Source organism: Chenopodium album, chromosome 4 (assembly GCF_948465745.1).
Source record: "Chenopodium album chromosome 4, dcCheAlbu1.1, whole genome shotgun sequence".
Lineage (NCBI taxonomy): Eukaryota > Viridiplantae > Streptophyta > Magnoliopsida > Caryophyllales > Amaranthaceae > Chenopodium > Chenopodium album.
In genome coordinates this window covers 45,387,835-45,394,881 of record NC_137837.1, presented here as the reverse complement: position 1 = coordinate 45,394,881, position 7,047 = coordinate 45,387,835, and the positions used below count along the sequence as shown (strand labels likewise).

The 7,047-nt window shown below is 34.6% G+C and overlaps 1 long non-coding RNA gene across 1 annotated transcript; it reads left to right on the top strand.

Moving 5' to 3' along the window:
* Positions 1-306: 306 nt before the first annotated feature.
* LOC145626970 (uncharacterized) lies at positions 307-5,305 on the top strand. The gene is made up of 7 exons (XR_014111223.1): positions 307-486; positions 921-996; positions 2,847-3,013; positions 3,957-4,019; positions 4,115-4,276; positions 4,762-4,837; positions 5,051-5,305. It is a non-coding gene; the product is annotated as an uncharacterized LOC145626970 (long non-coding RNA).
* Positions 5,306-7,047: the final 1,742 nt, after the last annotated feature.

The following is a 7,047-nucleotide window of genomic DNA, read 5'->3' as shown; positions in this document are numbered from 1 at the left end:
TTACTGAATATATTAGCTTTCTAATAATTCTGAACCCACTAACGGAATAGTACACTTGTTCGAAGGACACGACATTACTACAAAAAGAGTATTTTCTCGACGCTGGACCCTCGACGCTGGGCAAGGAGAGTCAACTATTAAATATACTATGCGCATTATCTCGACGCTTTTCTGGGTCGAAATTAATTTTCGGCGCTATAAAGCGTCGAGAAACAGTAACACGTGCCCTACACGTGACTGTAAAACCCACTATTGTAAAATTTAGGGAAAATGAAACCGCCGAACACAAACAAAAAAACCTCTAGTCTTACTGCTCAGTTGTAAACCTAACTATTCTTCTCTCTTTCAATCCTAATTCTACAAAGACACTTATGGAACTGTTGATTCCAAACTCAGATCTTTGTTTTTCTCGCAGCAATTTTAAAATGAGGACTATCATTTTGTAAATCAGATTTTTGCTCCTCGTTGAAGTTATTTCGAATTGAGGTACATCAATTTCATATTCAGATCTTTGTTCTTATCAGGTTCAAATTCGAATTCAAGTACATCATTTCAAAATTCAGATCTTTGTCTCTCTTTGAATTAATTGTTAGATCTTGACCCAAGATTGTAATCTATGTCGTCTTCTCAGTGTCGATCGATAATATAAAGATACATCCTTTCTTTTTGAGATTCAAATTTTTTTCCAAATTGAATCTTGTAATTTGTTGTTTAATTTTTATTTTTCAATAATCTCACGAATTATGCTTAGGTATGGGTTAGCTTCATGAGTAATTAATGGGATTTTAGGGTTCTATATTGTTATGTTTCATTTTGTGCTCCTGTTTATTTCAATTCTGAAAATTATCCTTTTGTTTTCATGTGTTTGAATGAGCATAATCACATTGTTTTTCGTCTCATAATTCTATCACAAATTGCAGTGTTAGTTTTTCGAAGGAGCTGCTGTGAGTGCTGACTTCGTTGGACTTGTTCTACTTCGTTAGAGAAGCTTTTTAGGTGATTTTTTTTTAATCTGGGTCTTTTTATGTCTTCTTTCTGCCTTTAAAATTTCAGAATTTTTGGAGTTACTTTGCTATAAAAATGGGCTGTTTTATTTGGACTGCTCTGTTTTAGTTCGAATTTGTTTATTCTTGCTGTTTGGCTGCGATTTTAATAGGGTTGTTCTGTAATTTTTTTCTAGGGAGTTCCTGTGTCATTTAGGCTATATTGAGAGTGTTTGAAATTATTATTGCACTCTTTATTGCCCATGTGTTTCTTCCTTCTACTGTTCTTCTTGTTCGTTTATTTTTCACTTGTTTGTGATTACTAGGTAGATGAATTGCTGAATAAAATAACTTGTGGATGATTTCCATTAGAAAAGTGAGTAACTTTATTAGAGAACAAAGCAACTAAATAGTCAGTCGAGGCTTTCTCTAAACTAATACTTGACAACATAAAGAAGAAGAAAAGAAAGAGGATAGTGACGACGATTCTTCAAGTGACGACGAGGGTTAAAGCACTCTAATCTCGATAATAAGGATATAAACTTGTTCCCAATTTTTCATAGAGATGGCCATATTACATGAGGATGCTATTTAAATTTCTAGAAAATTATCAAAATGCTTCCTTTTCTCTATATGAATTAGTGGTGCATTGTATGTTGCCTATGTTTTTGTTGCCTAACAAAATTAAAGCAGGAATGCTTTAGTAATGTTGAAGTCAATGGCCAGAAGAAAATCATTGAACCAACTTTTATAGCTTTCTTTAACTTTGGAATATCATGAATGTCATTCTATGTTAGGCAATCATACACAAATAAGTTACGTATTTATCTTAAATTGAAATTTTTCTACCATTCATTGTTACTTAGTTAGCGGGACTGCCATTTTAAGCTTCAATATAGTTAAAGAACCACCGATAAAGTTCTGTTTATTTTCTTATTTATATACCAGGCATTGATGCATCTGTTCCTCTACCTTGTTTTGGTGTAGGATTCTAAATTGTTTTACAAGTGCGTGAGAGCTTTAAAATCCTTTACTTCATTTCATAATAAAGAAACTATTGCAGGAAAGGTGGGTCTAGGGTCACATGCTGCTAGTGGTGTCAAGGAATACATGGGAGAAATATGTTTAATACTCTATCAACTACCATAGAAACATCCTTTAATAATACACTATGGGGTGCAATAATTGATTATATATACTTTGATTACATAGAAATTTACTACTACATACATTTTGGTATTTAGTATATCTTCCTATTGACATTTTATCTCCTGGCCTTTATAGAGTGTATGTTTTTGCTAGTAAATGTGTTCCTCCGAAATCTATTAGGTAGGTTTTTTTTTTTTTTTTTGGGCATATTGATTAGGATTTTCCCTCTTCATGTGATATGCGACTCTACGAGTTTGCATTGGATTTGAGAAAAGCAAAGCCAATATTTAATGTTTATGGTGTAAAGTTGGACATGTTGACAAAGCCCACTTTCTTGGAGAGTGGGTAAATCTCATTGCACACTCTTTTTTGTTTAGTTAAGAACTAAGTTGAAGACTACTTATTATCAACTTCAAAGAAATACTTCATGCACACAATCAATTATTTAGTGGCTTTAAATTTTTTTGTTCACGAGGTTATATTTATTTAGCTAGTAATTGAAAATTCTAGTGTAAGAACCAAAACCTTAATTGGGTCTTAATCCCTAGCTCTTTGCAATATGACACCCCTTTGTGTAATCAAAGAGATCTTTCATGTTTGTCAGAGATAATTAGGAAGAGTTTAATTTTTTATTATTTGATTTCAATTGAATCCTCTATCTTAATATCAAGGAATTAATTTTGTAAACTAATTCCATTTTTCGAGATTTAATAGGGACTGTGATTAAGAGGGTGTGAAGAAGATTTTTCTACACTTGCTGCTTTTTTGCTAATTTGGTGCCTACAGCCTACCTGATCTCCCTGCTGCTCTTGTCTTGCTGACATAGCAGCCACATTGGCATCCTCATGGCAAGTGACTAGGCAAAAGGTTGGGAGTTGCAGGTACGTATGTATTGTTTCTTCTGTTATTAATTATTACTTATCTGAGCTGATTCGTAGCATTGGTATTCCCAGGCAGGGCAAAAGAATATAGAGAGTAAAAGGGGAGCAAATAGTATTTGTTTGTTGTAGAAATGCTCCTAGCAGCCTGATGTTTAGAGCTAATTTGATGCTTAGTTCAGGTTTTGGTTTGTAAAGTGCATGTTTTGGTACATATCATCCTTATTTCATGCTTGTTGCTGGTTTGAGTGTTTTATTTTTGCTGCTGGCCTCATCTCTGCCATCACGATCTTTCTCGGGTGTTTAATTTAGCTCTGGTTTTCATGCTGATTTAGACTATATGTTCCTTGGGACTTCAATTTTTCTTAAAAGATAAAATTACCAGGGTATTGGAGGAGGAGTCCTGCCGCTCTCCTTCAACTGAGATGCCATACATTTTTTAGCCTATCGAGTCATAAATACTGGCAAAATGATGTCTTAGCTTGCATACAGATCAAATGGTTGAGGATGCTAATGCATTGATACTCACTTTTGGATGTTGTCGTCTGGGGGCAAGAAATCAAAGATTTTATGCTTTGGTGAAACCATTTTTAGATTGCTGCTATTGATTAATATCTGTCTGGTGAATCTGCATTTGAGGAGATTGATTATGCATTGTTGATTAAAACTCAAGTTATAGATTCTTGAAGTTTTCTTTGTCTAGTTTTTCTGATACTTCTTTTCAGAGATTTTTGATGTCGTTTAATGCGATAACTGATGGTTTCATAGTTTTTTTTTATGTGTCTTGTTTTGGTTTGCTATGCTGATTTATGGTATCAGTTTCTTGTTGTGATTTATTGAAGTATGCTTTTAGAAAGGAATTATTTTTGTATGACTTATATTCTGACATAAATACTAATTGTTTTTTTTTTCAATTCGAAACTTATCCTTTGCATGCCTTATACAGGTGAGTGGTCCCGGAGCTGATATAGATGCTTTATGTGTGGGGCTATCATATAAGAACCGAGATGTAAGTGGTGGTCTTAATTTGTGCGATTTGTTCAATTTCATTGAATTTGCTCCGGGTTTTAGCTTCTAATTGTTTTTCTACCTTATGCTCAATAGGAGGATTTCTTTTACATTTTCCATGATATTCTAGCACAATTGGTGGAAGTGACCGAGCTTCAACCAATTCCTGATGCGCATATACGTGTGATGAAATTTAAGTTTGATGGGATCTCTATTGATCTTCTTTATACTAGTGTTTCCATCTTGGTTGTTCCTAAAGTAAGTAGTACTTTGATTTTTTCACACTATAATTGGTTTAATTTTCTGTTGACTTTACATGGCTCTTATTGTGAAGTATATTTTTCTATCCTTTTTAGTTGTCCTCATGCTTTTGCTTAAGGAGTTAAAAATGATGAGGTAGTGCTTGTTTTGATGCCATCCCCCTTATTTTGTAGTCAGCACTATTGAAGTTTGTAGCATGTAATTTCATAATATCTTGCGGGACTGCATTTTTTGGGCAAAGGGCAGGTGCAGTGTCTCTTTTGGGGTAGTTAGTTATAGACCTTACAGTATCCTATTCCAATACTAGCTACATCTTCTTTCTTCTAGTAACATTTGATCTTCTATTGTGTACTTAGAGGATCTATTATATATATTGCTGGAGAATTGTACATTGATAGTATTGTGATTGTTTTCTTTTCCTGTAAGTTATTATTATTAATAGTGTGACTCCAGCATGATAATTAAAATGAGCATTGTTGCAGGACTGGGATATGTTTCGGTTCTATACAATGTTGACGAAGTTGTTGTCTTCCATAATTAATTCTACGCTACATGCAGGTAAGTGTGTTATTGTACTGGTAGCCACTCAAATTTTCTGTCATTTGAATGTGAAGGGCTAAATGTGCCTATTGTTTGTAATTAGTAGATCCTGAACTCTACTTGTAACTATGTTTGCAGGTGTCTGTTTCATTAGTGGAGTTGTTTGAGATTCTTTCATTTGGATTCACTTGTTGATGTATTGATCGATGCATATGCTTTAATGTGTTGCAGGGTCAAAAGATTATGTAGACATCCATGTATGAATGCCGAGAAACGGTAGAAAAAGGCTGACAACTAACACTGCAATATTTCAAGGACGGAAGAAAGATATATTTAAGCTCTTTAAAGATTTCAATTAGTGATTCGGAATTTGTTACACTACAACTAGTCACGAATGAATTCTAAGTTTCAATTATAATTGTTGATATAGAAACTCATTACTATGAGTTATTGTATATATGCTATAATATATTTATATATGCAATATAAAATTTTTGGTATAATTTTGTTGTACTTCTTAATTTTTTTTGTAATATATATTAGTATACTAGAAATCATTGCTAGTGAATGAAATATTTTATTTTATTATTTTTGATATTTTTTAAAAAGAATATGGACAAGATAAAGCGTCCCCAAATTAGAAAACGTGGACAGGAAGAGCGTCGCCAAAATGTTAGATAGCAAATGTATGAAAATCTGGACATAGAAAAGCGTCACCAATCCTAAAATTATTGACTACAAAAAGCGTCGCCAAAGTTAAGAAAGCGCGCCAGCTATTGCAAGTTGCGACGCTTCGTATAAAAATTTAGACACAATAAAGCGTCGAGATTTGCGATGCTTTTTGATGTCCAACAAAATTTTCGACTCACTTATTCTCGACGCTTTTTAGAAGCGTCGAGAGAAAATTTTGCGACGCTTTTTAGTGTCGAAAATAAGGCTAAAAAGGGTCTAAAAAGCACGCCTTTTGTAGTACTGATTCCTTTCAATTCCTCCCTAAAACCAATGTTATTTTAGTACCCTCGATCCCGAACTCATTTCTGGTACATGTAGACCAATTTGGGCATGGGTAAACTTACGATTCGTGCTAATTATCCCTTGAACTCTACTTGGGAGAAAGGCATGAACAAGGTTTATGATTTTTCCTAAAACTCATTGGCGACTCCTACTTATTTATTACAAAAAAGCGTGATGAGAGTATCATTTCTAATTCAAGGTCTCCCAAACAGTCAGGAATTCAAATCCTAATACACCCTAACAAGTGTAAAGTCCTAGGCTTTTAAAAGGCCATGGCATCTAAGGAGAAAGATCCCCTACGATGGGAACACCCTCCTTACAAAGGTAAGTCCTTGTTAGAAAAGGTGATTAAGTTAATGGGACTGGGAAGATCACTTGTAAGGAAGTTGGCCAAACCTTCTAGAGTAGTTTCCGAGTCTATTCCTACCTTACTCAAAGCATCCATTACTGCAAGCCTATGCTCGTTAGATGTGGCTAATAATTTCCATACATTCATCCTAATAAGTTGCTTGACAACATTGTTATCTTCAACAAGTAGTATTGGGATTGTTGAGTGGCAGGAATAGGCGAATTTGTGATGGGAGGTTGCATTCTTCCTAATCTTGTAAGAACATATATGGAGGTATCTTCTTCATCCTAAATGTCATCAACAGGATAGATCGTGGAGAGTGGGGGTTCCTCCACATCTTTAACGTAAACATCCTCGTCGTCACTATCCCAAACTCCAACGATACTAACATCTACTTCTTGCTTAGTTGGGACAAGTTTTCCACTATAAATGAATCCTTTGATGAGATCCTTGAATTTGAAACAATGTTCTATGGTTTGCCCTTTAGATTAGTGGTATTGGTAGTAGAACCTATCTGTCCTTTTTAGTGATTTAAATGGTATTGGCTCGAGAGGTTTAACCTTTCCCATCTCAAAGAGCATTTTGAACATCTTCTCATATGAGGTTCCAATAGGTGTATAAACTCTGTCATTCTTTCTCGGTGGTGTGACCACGTTGAAAGTGAATGGCTTTATTTCGGAGAATTTAGAGGGAGAAGTGTGCATCATCTTTTCAACGAAGCGCCTATTTTCAGCCATCTTTACTAGCTTATTGTAATCTTTGAGTAGCCTCACTAACTCCTCCACGGTATTTATGAGGACACATATACCTCTTCTCTAGAGGCAAGTTCTTTGGTTGGTGGGAAATCACTCATTGCATTGAAGAA